General features: G+C 43.5%; 1 long non-coding RNA gene across 1 annotated transcript; it reads right to left on the reverse strand.

Annotated features, from left to right (window-relative positions):
* Nucleotides 1–14,447: 14,447 nt before the first annotated feature.
* Nucleotides 14,448–15,209, reverse strand: LOC134220114 (uncharacterized). Its single transcript, XR_009981768.1, has 3 exons — nucleotides 15,126–15,209; nucleotides 14,896–15,025; nucleotides 14,448–14,821 (listed from the first exon to the last, which is right to left on the reverse strand). It is a non-coding gene; the product is annotated as an uncharacterized LOC134220114 (long non-coding RNA).
* Nucleotides 15,210–15,441: the final 232 nt, after the last annotated feature.

Consider the following 15,441-nt stretch of genomic DNA (forward strand, 5'->3'; position numbering starts at 1 on the left):
CTTTCTCGTGCATTATAAAAATAGTATTTTGGCCATTACTCTTGAGCCCATAGTCCGATCTGCCCAATTTTCAATAGGAAACAATGGTAGAGTATTCTGCGTCGAATGCAATTTGTTGCGAATAAATCGACTAAGGATGTGTGCCTGAAAAATGAGTGACATTTTTTTACTCAATTTTTCTATAAAAAGTGGTATTTTGGCCATAACTTCCGAGCCCATAGTCCGATCTGATCAATTTTCAATAGGAAACAATGGCAGAGTATCCTGCGTCGAATGCAACTTATTGCGAGTAAATCGGTTAAGGATAAGTGCATGAAAAATGAGTGACATTTTTTTCTGTAATAAAAGTGATATTTTGGCCATAGCTTCCGAGCCCACAGTCCGATCTGACCAATTTTCAATAGGAAACAATGGCAGAGTGTCCTGCGTCGAATGCAACTTGTTGCGAGTAAATCGGTTAAGGATAAGTACCTGAAAAATGAGTGACAATTTTTTTGGGTGGATGCGCACAGACGAACACACATACACACACACACACACATACACACAGACATCACCTCAATTCGTCGAGTTGAGTCGATCGGTATATAACACTATGGGTCTCCGGGCCTTCTATAAAAAGTTTGTTTTTGGAGCGATCATATAGCCTTTACCGTATACTTAGTATACGAGAAAGGCAAAAAGATGTGGTGTATCGCGGAATCCAAAGATTGGTGTATTGCGGGACATTTGCAGAAATAGGTGTCTCACGAAGCGGTTCAAGAAGGAAACATTTAAGAATTGGATGGCGGTTAGTTCGTTTCAATTAGTATTTTGTAGATGGCTCATATCATAACGGTTCCAAATTTGATAACTATGTTTGTTTGATATCGGTTTGGGCTTAATTGACAGAATAAATTGTTTTCTATAATGAGTCATTTGACCTGTTTCTATATTTATTTATAGTTGAACTTTTTGAAACATCACAGATAGCCTGTCTTTCAAGAGTTAATTTGTTTTGTAGAATTGGAACAGGTTGAATGTTGTTTAATTATATAGATCCCCTAAACGTTAAAATATATTTACTGCAATCGTGAATCAGATTTATAAACTTGATAGTGATTGTTCAGGAATACGGAAACTTTGTATTCCGTAAATATTTACATAAACTGCACAAAACGTTGTATTTCTCAACCTATTAATCAATTACCGGAGGCTCTTAACGAGCATATGTAGGCTGACCAGATCCTTTCGGTGAAAAAAATCTCACAATATTAAAGAAAAAGTGTATTTTTTTTAATTTTACTTTGATCTTCTCTTGGATATGCATTATGGATTTAATTATTGACCAATTTAAAAAATCTTTTCATTACTGAACAATTGAAAACAACAAACAATACGCAAAGTACCCTGCCCAAGGCCGGTTTTGGGCATTTAAAGATTTAGAAAAAATATTTCTTCTAGTTTTGGATTCCGGGGGGATTGTCCTTGAGAAAAAATGTCAAAAGACAAATGGAAGCAATAGGGTGGGATTATTGATTTCCTGTGGCAAACCCCTTTTTTATGAACATAAGTGAGAAAAAATCTGCGAATAAGATTAACAAGAATCCCAACATGGAAAAAAGACCTTAAAAGGATGTAATTTTAATTATTTCCATGAATATGTATGAATAAATGCTTTTTGTTCGAAATTGATTTAACTGACGCTAAAAGTAACCTCAAACCTCGGGAATCTTGTCCATTGATTTTATTCCCATGTGCTCCCAAAAAACGCGGGACTCATGCAATTTCGTCCCGAAAAGTTAAAATAAAATCTTGACCAATCTATAGTCTGGTTTACTGCTCGAACTCTCGAAGATATTTGCCGGATTGTATTTTAAATCGCCGAATTTCAAATTTTTCATAACGGAATCCCATAAATCCCGTCCACACATATGGGAGGGAAATTTGCAGTCAAGCTCCTGGTATGTAAACTAGCCTTAAAGTACGAGAGTCTTTAATCTGACAAAATTTTCCCTCGGATTGAAATTGCTTTTGTTTGGTTGGTTTATTAATTATTTTTTCATACCGCTGTTTTTTACAGTGGTTGATTTCGAAATATTTAGAAAGATTTCGATTGATTCTTAATGTCTCGCAAAGAATCAAATGATTGGAAATTACCTAATTAAAAAAACGTAATCAAAAACGTAATCTGAAAATTAGAATGTCTGTCCCTGCGCTTCATTTTATTGACGTTGAGGCGTGACCTGATTTTCAGGAAATACTTGTCTACCAAGTTACTAATTTCGTTCAATCCTGATGAAATATGCCAAACTGTAATGCCTCCGGAGTAAGCAGAAACAATCATTGAAATAAAACTGTATGAAAATATCTCCCGGAAAAGCACATGCTATCATTAACTGTTAAAAACCCTAAGAAAAGTCGATCAATGTAAAATGCAAAAGGGCATTGTTTTAAAAAGCAACACTAATTACATAACCCACACTTTTTTTTTTGGGTTTCGTCCACTTTCTTTGATGAGAGATGAACCAGCCGAGGACTACAAATCTCTCCAATAAAGACAAATCACTTTCTATGCATGTGATTTTAGATTCCTGCCTAGAATATCGAATTTTTATGAATAATATTTTAGAGCTTTTTAGAAGAATCAACGAAAAAACGGGACAAATTGAGGATTTTTTAGATTACGACGGGACAGCACAATAAGGTCTAAAAAACGGGACTGTCCCGTTAAATACGGTACGAATGGTCAGCCTAATCATATGAAATATTAAAAATCCGTTTAGACAAATTTACAAAGATGTTTATGAATATGTTTTTTTTCCTCTGCTCAAGATAGTTATAGAATCATTCAAATTTATCGCATAATTTACATTTTAGCTATGAAGTGTCTTTTTTCACAGTCAATAATATTTACAAAATTGCAATCACTGAATTATCATTTTATGATTCATATTTTAATCCTGATAGGATAAAATTTTTGATCAAAATTAAATGTCAATTTAGATTTTAAAAATATATAAGGGGGAAAAGGGTTTTAATTTATTTTTGCTCTTTATCGTTTCAGAGCGCGAGCAAAGGCGCTTAAACCTAGGCAAATTAGCCAGGGCAAGGCTAATACCTTCGCCCCATCCGAGGGAAATCATCAGCCAGGATAATGGAGTGATATAAATTTCTTAGCAAAAACACTTCCAACGTTTTTTCACCAAAGTTCTATCATTTGCTTATAATGATACTCCTGAGCCTGCCTTGTTTTTTTGTATACCGTGAAAAGCATCCTATGATTGAATCTATACTAATAAAGAGATCATAGTAAACTTGATTACTAATATACATATTAACTGTTGGGTGATACCATTTTATAACTGTCTCCATCCATATACTCCTACCACATCCTGTAATTCAGGTAACCAACTTCATCGGCTAGAAAAGCTATGTTACCTAGAAAATATTCCCATTTATTTGCTTTTGAATTGTTTTAAATTTAAATTTAAATATTGGTGCAATCTTGATTAAATTATAACATGTAAAGAAAAAGTACCGAATTTGTACACTTTTTGACTATTTATTAAAACTGCAATATCTCACCCCGAACAGTTTTTTTTTATGAAAATACTCCTTATAAATAGGTTTATGTAAGTTTTTCTGAGCGAGAAAAAAATATTTTTTGTTTGAGGATGAAATAGCTTCGAAAATTAGTCAGAAAAATGTGTTTTTTCAATATTTAAAAAGTTCTGCAGACTGTAAAAACGCATAATACCAAAAACTAATTCATAGAGAATATGGGCCCAATATTTGGACCCAAGAGAGGACCCAATATTTGATTTTTTACCTAAAAAAAGCTCATTTTTCAAAAATCGATCGGAGACGCATGGTGGCTGGAAATCGTACGTACTTTGGACTCCGCAAGACGCTTCGATCGAATAGAGTTCGCCGCCGTACCAAACTGACAATCTATAAAACGTTCATTAGACCGGTAGTCCTCTACGGACACGAGGCCGGGACGATGCGCACTTGGAGTTTTCGAAAGGAAAGTGCTGCGTACCATCTATGGTGTGGTGCAGATGGCGGACGGTACGTGGAGGAGACGAATGAACCACAAGTTGCATGAGCTGCTGGGAGAACCATCCATCGTTCACACCGCGAAAATCGGACGACTGCGGTGGGCCAGATTGTCGGACAGTAACCCGGTGAAAATGGTTTTCGACAACGATCCGACGGGCACAAGAAGGCGAAGTGCACAGCGGACAAGGTGGATCGATCAGGTGGAAGATGACTTGCGGACCCTCAGTAGACTGGACCGAGCCGAATGGAGAAGACTTATATACCACACAGGCCCCTTCGCCCTTAGCTAAAAAATGGGAGCATTGGGATCAAATGCAATTTTTTCGTCCATTTGAGGCATATCCTAAAACGGCATCGAACATTCCAGATCCAGTTGATGATGACAAAGAAAACGAAGATATCTCACAACAAGATTATAAAAAGGAACGCATAAACGAGAACATAAACAACTAATTGATGTCACTATCAGAACCTGTGTGGAAGCAGGAACCGACATCTGTTGACACTCTCATCAACTATTTTCAAAATAAAAAAAAAACGAATGGACTACGCTGAATTTGGTATGCTAGCACATGTCAAAACCGTCAAAACCTTCTAAAAAAACAAAATGAAAATTGCAGAAGTTATGATGGATCAAGAGCTAATCAATATTGAAGAGCAATCATCAGCGTGTGTTTCAGAAAGAAACCAAATTGGAACATCAAATGAGGTCCTGGGATTGTCAACAAATGATCAGGTATCAGAACGTCGGCTCCAGGGGCACGTTCACCTCAATTCGGAAGATTTGTGCGGAGATTTGGGAGTATGTCAACCACTACACTCATAAACACCTCCTCTGACAGCACAGTCATGAGTCGCAGAGCAAAAATCATAACTGTTATTCACAAGCTATGTACACTGAAATGCAACGAGTAGGTCAACCAACACAATCAAAATAAAATACCGCCTCAATTCTCGGCTCGCAGGAAAAAACTATGCAAAATACCTCCTCAGCCAGAATTAGAGTTCACAGGGAAATCACTTTAGTTACTACGTCTGAAACTTGATTATGCATATGCACAACATGTGATATTTAGTTCGAAAAAGGTATTGGAGGGTAACCGCCCCTTCTGTGGGGTTTGATTCCACGAAACCGGTACGGTAGACAGGTGCTTTCCCTACTAAGCTACGAAGGACCTCCGTCGTCCTCCGCAACTTAGCGGGTACTGAAGAAACCAAATTCCCAGCACCAGGCACCAGCCGAACTCTAGCAATACATTTTCGAAACTAACTCTCATGGAACGTACACACGGTCAAGCAGTTTGACCAACATTGACTCCACCTCTCGGTTATTCAAACATCCATCCAGTTTTACCAACAGCTGCACGAACAATCAATTAAATCGACCAACAATATCACACACGAACGACCGAAGCGCCAACTTGAGCACCAACCATCAAAAAATATATGGGGGTTTGTGCAACTTCACTACAAATGCTCAAACATGTTCGGCGAACCTTGACTCCACCCCCGACAACTCAAACCAAAATCAAACCGTTTTAATTTTTTCCAACCGAGCCGCCAACTGTCAAATGGTTGTTCGAACAACTTCACACACGTTCAAACAAAGCAGCAATCGAAGCGTTTTCTTGGGGGCGGAGCCAATGTTCGTCAAACTGCTCGACTGGTGTGTACGTTGCATCACATATGTATTTTTGTACAAATGCCAACCAAGTAGGATGAGTATTTAGTATTATCCGGCTCCTCCTTTAGTCCCTCCTATACCTTTTCCGAACTAAATCTATCACATGTTGTGCATATGCATAATCGAGTTTCATACATAGTAACTAAGGTCTGAGGGAAGGGTTTTCCGTTAAAAAAGCACGTGGCAGCACTCTCTGAGAGAGAAAATTGCCCAATTCAGCCCGCCAGAATGACGGTGTCAGTGTCGCCAAAATGATTTCATCATTATGCAGTTTATAATTGCTTGAGAATTTGCCGTAAACGGAGAACAAAAGGAATTGGCAACAATGCGGAAGAAATTTATCACTCACATTTATCACAGCGCCGACCAATCACGCAATGAGGAAATCAAAATAAACAAACTCAAGCTGGTTTTGGAAAATGAAAACATGAGCGGTTTCTAGAACAACATTAGAAAATATCGTGAGAGGATTTCTGTACAAGGTTTCCACAAAAGCTTTGAAAAGAATTTGGGTGATAACAGTGATGCTGGTGTAAGTAAGACAAATAAGACAAATAAGACAAATAATGTAAATAAGATAGATAAGACTAAGAAGAAAAATAAAGTAAGTTCCTAAAGGAATTCCATCGGAAGTTCCTCCAGGAATTCGTTCGAAAGTTCCTCCAGCAAATCCATCGGAAGTTCCTCCAGCAAATCCCTCCAAAGTTCCTCCAGGAATTCATTCAGAAGTTCGTCCAGGATTTCCTCCGAAAGTTCCTACAGGAATTCCTTCAGAAGTTCCTCCAGGAATTCCTTCGGAAGTTCCTCCGAGAATTCCTTCGGAAGTTCCTCCAGGCATTCCTTCGGAAGTTCCTCCAGAAGTTCCTTCGAGGAATTCCTCCGGAAGTTCCTCCGGGAATTCCTCCGGAAGTTCCTCCGGGAATTCCTCCGGAAGTTCCTCCGGCAATTCCTCCGGAAGTTCCTCCGGGAATTCCTCCGGAAGTTCCTCCGGGAATTCTTCCGGAAGTTAATCCTGGAATTCCTCCGGAAGTTCCTTCGGGAATTCTTCCGGAAGTTCCTCCTAGAATTCCTCCGGAAGTTCCTCCTGTAATTCCTCCGGAAGTTCCTCCTGGAATTTCTCCGGAAATTACCCGGAACTTCCGGAGGAATTCTCGAAGGAAGTTCCGGAGGAATTCTAGAAGAAACTTCCACAGGAATTCCCGAAGGAACTTCCGGAGGAATTACCGAAGGAACTTCCGGAGGAATTACCGAAGGAACTTCCGGAAGAATTCCCGGAAGGAGGAATTTCCGAAGGAACTGCCGGAGGGATTTCCGAAGGAACTTCCGGATGAATTCCCTAAGAGACTTCCGGAGGAATTCCCGAATGAACTTCCGCAGGAATTCCCGAAAGAACTTCTGGAGGAATTCCTGAAGGAACTCCTGGGGGAATTTCTGAAGGAACTTCCGGAGGAATCCTGAAGAAACTTCAGGAGGAATTCCTGAAGAAGCTTCCGGAGGAATTCTTGATGGAACTCGTGGTGGAATTCTTGAAGGAAATTCCGGAGTAATTCCTGAAGGAACTTCTGGAGGAATTCTTGAAGGAACTTCCGGTGGAATTCTGAAGGAACTTCCGGTGGAATTCTGAAGGAACTTCCGGAGGAATTCCGAAGGAACTTCCGGAGGAATTCTGAAGGAACTTCGGAGGAATTCCCGAAGGAACTACCGGAGGAATTCTGAAGGAACTACCGGAGGAATTCCTGAAGGAACTTCCGGAGGAATTCGGAGGAGCTTCCGGAGGAATTCCCTGGAGGAGCTTTCGGAGGAATTCCTGAGGAGCTTCCGGATGAACTCCCGGAGGAACTTCCGGAGGAATTCCTGGAGGAACTTCCGGAGGAATTCCTGGAGGAACTTCCGGAGGAATTCCCGGAGGAACTTCCGGAGGAATTCCCGGAGGAACTTCCGGAGGAATTCCCGGAGGAACTTCCGGAGGAATTCCCGGAGGAACTTCCGGAGGAATTCCCGGTGGAACTTCCGGAGGAATTCCCGGAGGAACTTCCGAAGGAATTCCCGGAGGAACTTCCGGAGGAATTCCCGGAGGAACTTCCGGAGGAATTCCCGGAGGAACTTCCGGAGGAATTCTGGGGGAACTTCCGGAGGAATTCCCGGAGGAACTTCCGGAGGAATTCCCGGAGGAACTTCCGAGGTAATTTCTGGAGAACTTCCGGAGGAATTCCCGGAGGAACTTCCGGAGGAACTTCCGGAGGAATTCCGGAGGAACTTCGGAGGAATTCCCGAGGAACTTCCGGAGGAATTCGGAAGAACTTCCGGAGGAATTCCCGGAGGAACTTCCGGAGGAATTCCCGGAGGAACTTCCGGAGGAATTCGGAGGAACTACCGAGGAATTCCCGGAGGAACTTCCGGAGGAATTCCCGGAGGAACTTCCGGAGGAATTCCGGAGGAACTTCCGGAGGAATTCCGGAGGAACTTCCGGAGGAATTCCCGGAGGAACTTCCGGAGGAATTCCCGGAGGAACTTCCGAGGAATTCGGAGGAACTTCCGGAGGAATTCCCGGAGGAACTTCCGGAGGAATTCCTGGAGGAACTTCCGGAGGAATTCCCGGGGGAACTTCCGGAGGAATTCCCGGGGGAACTTCCGGAAGAATTCCCGGGGGAACTTCCGAAAGAATTCCCGGGGGAACTTCCGGAGGAATTACCGGGGGAACTTCCGGAGGAATTCCCGGAGGAACTTCCGGAGGAATTCCCGGGGGAACTTCCGGAGGTATTCCTGGAGGAATTTCTGGAGGTATTCCCGGAGGAACTTCGGAGGAATTCCGAGGAACTTCCGGAGGAATTCCGGAGGAACTTCCAGAGGAATTCTCGAAGGAACTTCCAGAACAAACTCCCGGAGGAACTTCCGAAGGAATTCCTGGAAGCACTTTTGGAGGAACTTCCGGAGGAATTTCCGGAGAACATCCGGAGGAATTTCCGGAGAACTTCCGTAGGAATTCCTGGAGGAGCTTCCGGAGGAATTCCCGAAGAAACTTCCGGATGAATTTCCGGAGAACATCCGGAGGAATTTCCGTAGAACTTCCGTAGGAATTCCTGGAGAAACTTCCGAAGGAATTCCCGTCGGAACTTCCGGAGGAATTCCCGGAGGAACTTCCGGAGGAATTTCTAGAGGAACTTCCGGAGGAATTTCCAGAGGAACTTCCGGAGAAATTCCCGGAGGAACTTCCGAAGGAATTCCGGAGGAACTTCGGAGGAATTCCCGGAGGAACTTCCGGAGGAATTCCGGAGGAACTTCCGGAGGAATTCCCGGAGGAACTTCCGAGGAATTCCGGAGGAACTTCGGAGGAATTCCCGGAGGAACTTCCGGAGGAATTCCCGGAGGAACTTCCGGAGGAATTCCCGGAGGAACTTCCGGAGGAATTCGGAGGAACTTCCGGAGGAATTCCCGGAGGAACTTCCGGAGGAATTCCTGGAGGAACTTCCGGAGGAATTCCCGAGGAACTTCCGAGGAATTCCGGAGGAACTTCCGGAGGAATTCAGGAGGAACTTCCGGAGGAATTCCCGGAGGAACTTCCGGAGGAATTCCGGAGGAACTTCCGGAGGAATTCCCGGAGGAACTTCCGAGGAATTCCGGAGGAACTTCCGGAGGAATTCGGAGGAACTTCGGAGGAATTCCCGGAGGAACTTCCGAGGAATTCCAGGAGGAACTTCCGGAGGAATTCGGAGGAACTTCCGGAGGAATTCGGAGGAACTTCCGGAGGAATTCGGAGGAACTTCCGGAGGAATTCCCGGAGGAACTTCCGGAGGAATTCCCGGAGGAACTTCCGGGGGAATTCCTGTAGGCACTTCTGGAGGAATTCCCGGAGGAATGTCGGGAGGAATTCCAGGAGGAACTTCCGGAGGAATTCCCGGAGGAACTTCCGGAGGAATTCCCGGAGGAACTTCCGGAGGAATTCGGAGGAACTTCCGGAGGAATTCCGGAGGAACTTCCGGAGGAATTCCGGAGGAACTTCCGGAGGAATTCCGGAGGAACTTCCGGAGGAATTCGGAGGAACTTCCGGAGGAATTCCCGGAGGAACTTCCGGAGGAATTCCCGAGGAACTTCCGGAGGAATTCCCTGAGGAACTTCCGGAGGAATTCCCTGAAGAACTTCCGGAGGAATTCCTGGAGGAACTTCCGGAGGAATTCCCGGAGGAACTTCCGGAGGAATTCCCGGAGGAACTTCCGGAGGAATTCCCGGAGGAACTTCCGGAGGAATTCCCGGAGGAACTTCCGGAGGAATTCCCGGAGGAACTTCCGGAGGAATTCCCTGAAGAACTTCCGGAGGAATTCCCGAAGGAGCTTCCGGAGGAATTCCCGAAGGAACTTCCGGAGGAATTCCCGAAGGAACTTCCGGAGGAATTCCCGAAGGAACTTCCGGAGGAATTCCCGAAGGAACTTCCGGAGGAATTCCCGCAGGAACTTCCGGAGGAATTCCCGAAGGAACTTCCGGAGGAATTCCCCACAGAAACTTCCGAAGGAATTCCTGGAGGAACTTCCGAAGGAACTTCCGAAGGTATTCCTGGAGGATATTCAGAGGGAATTCCTGGAGGAACTTCCGAGGGAATTCCCGGAGGAACTTCCGGAGGAATTCCCGGAGGAACTTCCGGAGGAATTCCCGGAGGCACTTCCGGAGGAATTCCCGGAGGCACTTCCGGAGGAATTCCCGGAGGAACTTCCGGAGGAATTCCCGGAGGAACTTCCGGAGGAATTCCCGGAGGAACTTCCGGAGGAATTCCCGGAGGAACTTCCGGAGGAATTCCCGGAGGAACTTTCGGAGGAACTTCCGCGGAATTCCGGAGGAACTCCGGAGGAACTTCCGGAGGAATTCGCGGAGTAACTTCCTGAGTAATTCCGGAGGAACTTCCGGAGGAACTTCCGGAGGAACTTCCGGAGGAATTCCCCGAGGAACTTCCGGAGGAATTCCCGGAGGAACTTCCGGAGGAATTCCCCGAGGAACTTCCGGAGGAATTCCCGGAGGAACTTCCGGAGGAATTCCCGGAGGAACTTCCGGAGGAATTCCCGGAGGAACTTCCGGAGGAATTCCCGGAGGAACTTCCGGAGGAATTCCCGGAGGAACTTCCGGAGGAATTCCTGGAGGAACTTCCGGAGGAATTTCTGATGGAACTTCCGGAGGAATTCCCGGAGGAACTTCCGGAGGAATTCCTGGAGGAACTTCCGGAGGAATTCCCGGAGGAACTTCCGGAGGAATTCCCGGAGGAATTCCCTGAGGAACTTCCGGAGGAATTCCCGGAGGAACTTCCGGAGGAATTCCCGGAGGAACTTCCGGAGGAATTCCCGAAGGAGCTTCCGGAGGAATTCCCGAAGGAACTTCCGGAGGAATTCCCGAAGGAACTTCCGGAGGAATTCCCGAAGGAACTTCCGGAGGAATTCCCGAAGGAACTTCCGGAGGAATTCCCGAAGGAACTTCCGGAGGAATTCCCGAAGGAACTTCCGGAGGAATTCCCGAAGGAACTTCCGGAGGAATTCCCGAAGGAACTTCCGGAGGAATTCCCGAAGGAACTTCCGGAGGAATTCATCACAGAAACTTCCGAAGGAATTCTTGGAGGAACTTCCGAAGGAATTCCTGGAGGAACTTCCGAAGGAACTTCCGAAGGTATTCCTGGAGGATATTCAGAGGGAATTCCTGGAGGAACTTCCGAGGGAATTCCTGGAGGAACTTCCGGAGGAATTCCTGGAGGGACTTCCGTATGAATTTGTCTTGTTTATCTTATTTGTCCTATTTGTCTTATTTGCTTTATTTGTCTTATTTGTTTAATTTCTTTTATTTTGCTAATTTGTTCTATTTGTCTTATTTATTTTCGATTGTTTATTTCATCAAATTCATATATTTGATTTCAATTTATATATTTGGTATCCTCGTGTTCACAAATAGGAATACGCTTTTTTCTAGTGTCACGCTAGATACAAAGTTGACGGACTTTCTACCGCTCTCATCGCTCCTTTCCTGCCGCACGCTTAAAGTCATTCACACAATTTTGTGTTTCGTTCACACAAAACGGGCCTAACCTGGAACAACACATATTATGAGTATCTGCCATGTTACTCATTTTAGTGTTATTGACGGTTAACGATTTCCGATGAGTTCATTTCACACAGTGAGAGAGCGGTCGGAAAACGGACCTAACCTCAATTATATTTTTTCATGTGAATTGAAAATTATTGCAACATTTTTATACTATTTCAGAGGAGTCCCCATTTGTTCCGATATGACCAAACTAAAGTGCGATGTTTATAGTCGCACATTTTAGTTGTATCGTATCGAAACATAACGAAAATCCACAGAAAAAGTCATTTTCCTTGCGATGCATGCCGGACGCAACCGTCATCATGGCGATCAAAATGGACTTGACAGTTCGAAGCAAAGTTTCTTACACATATTAAAGAATAAAGACATTACACAGCGACTGTGCATGTCTTACACATAATTTTCACACAGATTGCTATTCTCTCGTGTCATCGTCGTCATGTGTGAAAATTATTCATGCGATGTGTAATTTACTTTAAGCGTGCGTGCGCCACAAGAAAATATGCTGTTGGCTGCTCTCCCGAAATGGTAACTTTTGTATGGAATTAAAAAAACTTGGTTGAAGTAAAAAGAGCTTCCTGCAAAATTTATTGCGGTGACATATACTTTTTATTACATCAAAATGATCGTTGGAAAAATTCAAAACTTTTGTCAGTTGGGTTTTGCGAAATTCGGTTCCTTTGTGCCTCAAATCATCGGAGAGAGGTACTGAGAAGCGAAAATTTCAGTTCTACAATAGTTCAGTATTTAGAGCTTAATTCAAATTTGGGAAATAGTAGGTCCATGAAATTTTGTAGGAACATTCCTTGATAAATTTCAAAGAGATTGTCAGTTGGGATAAGCGAAATTCGTTCTCAATTCCGGGTTATAGACATTTTAGCACGAAAATAGCGCTCTACCGCGAGAGAGCTTCCCTCAGACCTTAAAAGATAATGGCTACTGAGAACAAAATTGTATCAAAATAAGTTATAAATATCACAATATGTTAAAATTGTGTTCAATTTTTGTTATGCTCTTCTAGTCGGGAAGAGGTTCAAGAGAAGACAATGTGAGCCACCCACCGCGAGTTGGCATCGGTGGTGACGAAATCGAGGTGGTATAAGAATTTGTGTACTTGGGCTCACTGGTGACTGCCGAAAATGATATCAGCAGAGAAATTCGGAGACATATAGTGGCTGGAAATCGTGCATACTTTGGACTCCGCAAGACGCTCCGATCGAATAGAGTTCGCCACCGTACCAAACTGACAATCTACAAAACGCTCATTAGACCGGTAGTCCTCTACGGACACGAGACCTGGACGATGCTAGTGGAGGACCAACGCGCACTCGGAGTTTTCGAAAGGAAAGTACTGCGTACTATCTATGGTGGGTGCAGATGGCGGACGGTACGTGGAGGAGACGAATGAACCACGAGTTGCATCAGCTGCTGGGAGAACCATCCATCGTTCACACCGCGAAAATCGGACGACTGCGGTGGGCCGGGTCAGTAGCCAGAATGTCGGACAATAACCCGGTGAAAATGGTTATCGACAACGATCCGACGGGTACAAGAAGGCGAGGTGCGCAGCGGGCAAGGTGGATCGATCAGGTGGAAGATGACTTGCGGACCCTCCGTAGACTGCGTGGTTGGCGACGTGTAGCCATGACCGAGCCGAATGGAGAAGACTCTTATATACCGCACAGGCCACTTCGGCCTTAGTCTGTATAAATAATAATAACATATACTTAATATAGTCGACTCTCTACATCTTGATGTTCTATATCTCGATATCTCTCTTTATTTCGATGGTTTCCTCGCTCCCTTCAGGCTTCATACAGTTGAAGCTTTTAAGCCAGCCAAAAAATGAGAGTATTGGGATCAGATGCAATTCATTCAAAACGGCATCGAACATTCCAGATCCAGTTGATGATGACGATCTCGCAACAAGATTATAAAAAGGAACGCACAAACGAGAACAAAGACAACTCATTGATGTCACTATCAGAACCTGTGTGGAAGGAAGAACCGAAATCTGTTGACACTCTCGTCAACTATCTTAAAAAAATCTAATGGACTACGCTGACATTGGTATGCTAGCACATGTCAAAACCGTCAAAACCTTCTAAAAAAAACAAAATGAAAATTGCAGAAGTTATGATGGATTAGGAGCGAACCAATATTGAAGAACAATTATCAGCGTGTGTTTCAGAAAGGAACCAAATTGGATCATCAAATGAGGTCCTGGGATTGTCAACAACTGATACTATGGTCAACCAACAACCAACAGAAATTAAGTAGGTCAACCAATACACTCATAAACACCTCATCTGACAGCACAGTCATGAGTTATTCACAAGCTATGCACTGTGCCAGCAAAGTACTCTTTAATGGGTAAAAAAGTACCCATTATGAAGTTAAATAGTTCAACTCATTAAAAGAGTAAACAGCGTTTACTCATTAATGAGTAAAAGGCCTCTACGTCAAATTCCGGGGTATTTTTTACCCATTATTGAAAAAAATGTTTTTGCCGTAATGGGTATTTTTTACTCTTCTTTATGTTTAGGAAGCCATTTGAAGTTTAGTATGATATACAAACAAATGACACAATTACGAGGAATCAATGAAATAAACAGAATTGTTCTTTATTTTGTCATATTTCAAAACAAATAATTTACAAGCTTCGCTTCGTATCACATCGTTATCAAAATGGATGTATGGGCTCAACAGGTACACAAGAAGGAACTTCAAAAGAGGCTGCCTCTAAAACCGTCTCTGACTACGTTCCTGTTGGCGTAATAGGAAACCTTCAACCGTCTCCGGCTTCGTCGCTAGTTGGCGTGATAGGAAAGACAGACGATCCCCATCCGTTGAATCTCACAGAAGTTCACCTTCCATCGAGGATTTGCCAATTTCACATCGTCGATTGCCGGAGCACGACTCGATCCTTTTGGACACTTGAATACCCATCCAGTTCGTCGTTGTTCCTCGAATCATTTTGCTAACTTCTATGTTGAAGACCCGGTAGTTTGGAGCTCCCTATATATTGATTTGAAACGAGAATATGCTGTTATTCGACATTCGAGGAAAATATAACCATGGTTGCAACTCACCTAAGCTTTTATTTGTTAGTTACTATCGATCCGATCCACGATCGAGCTCTCATAACCATTTTCCGCCCGCTACTGGGAATGAAATTCGGTGTGTTGATCACCAGCTGTGTCACACCTTTTAGTACCGTTTCTGCAACAAAAACCAAACGTTAATCACCGAAATATAGTTCGAAACTACCGGAACAACGAGAACAAAACAGATTGTCATTCCATTAGCAGAATATCCTCACCGTACCATATCGATCAGCTGCCAAACCTTTTCCCAGCTTCCGAAGGAATTCGTAGATTTCGGAGAAGTTTTGATGATGCTGTTGCTGGAATGATAGATTGTTATATTGGATCGTCCCGATAAAGGCTGGTTCTCGAAGTCTGCTGATGCGCGGTACCGGGAGCAACAATATTTTGCTTTGCTTTTTGACACCGACTGCCGACGACGACAGGAGCAACAATCGTTTTCAAAAGTTCAACTTTTTTTTCACTCATTAATGAGTAATAACTCAGAGCATATAAATGGGCATAAATTACGCATTATATGAAAAAATAAAT

The sequence above is a fragment of the Armigeres subalbatus genome, chromosome 3, assembly GCF_024139115.2.
Source record: "Armigeres subalbatus isolate Guangzhou_Male chromosome 3, GZ_Asu_2, whole genome shotgun sequence".
In the NCBI taxonomy this organism is placed as follows: Eukaryota; Metazoa; Arthropoda; class Insecta; order Diptera; family Culicidae; genus Armigeres; species Armigeres subalbatus.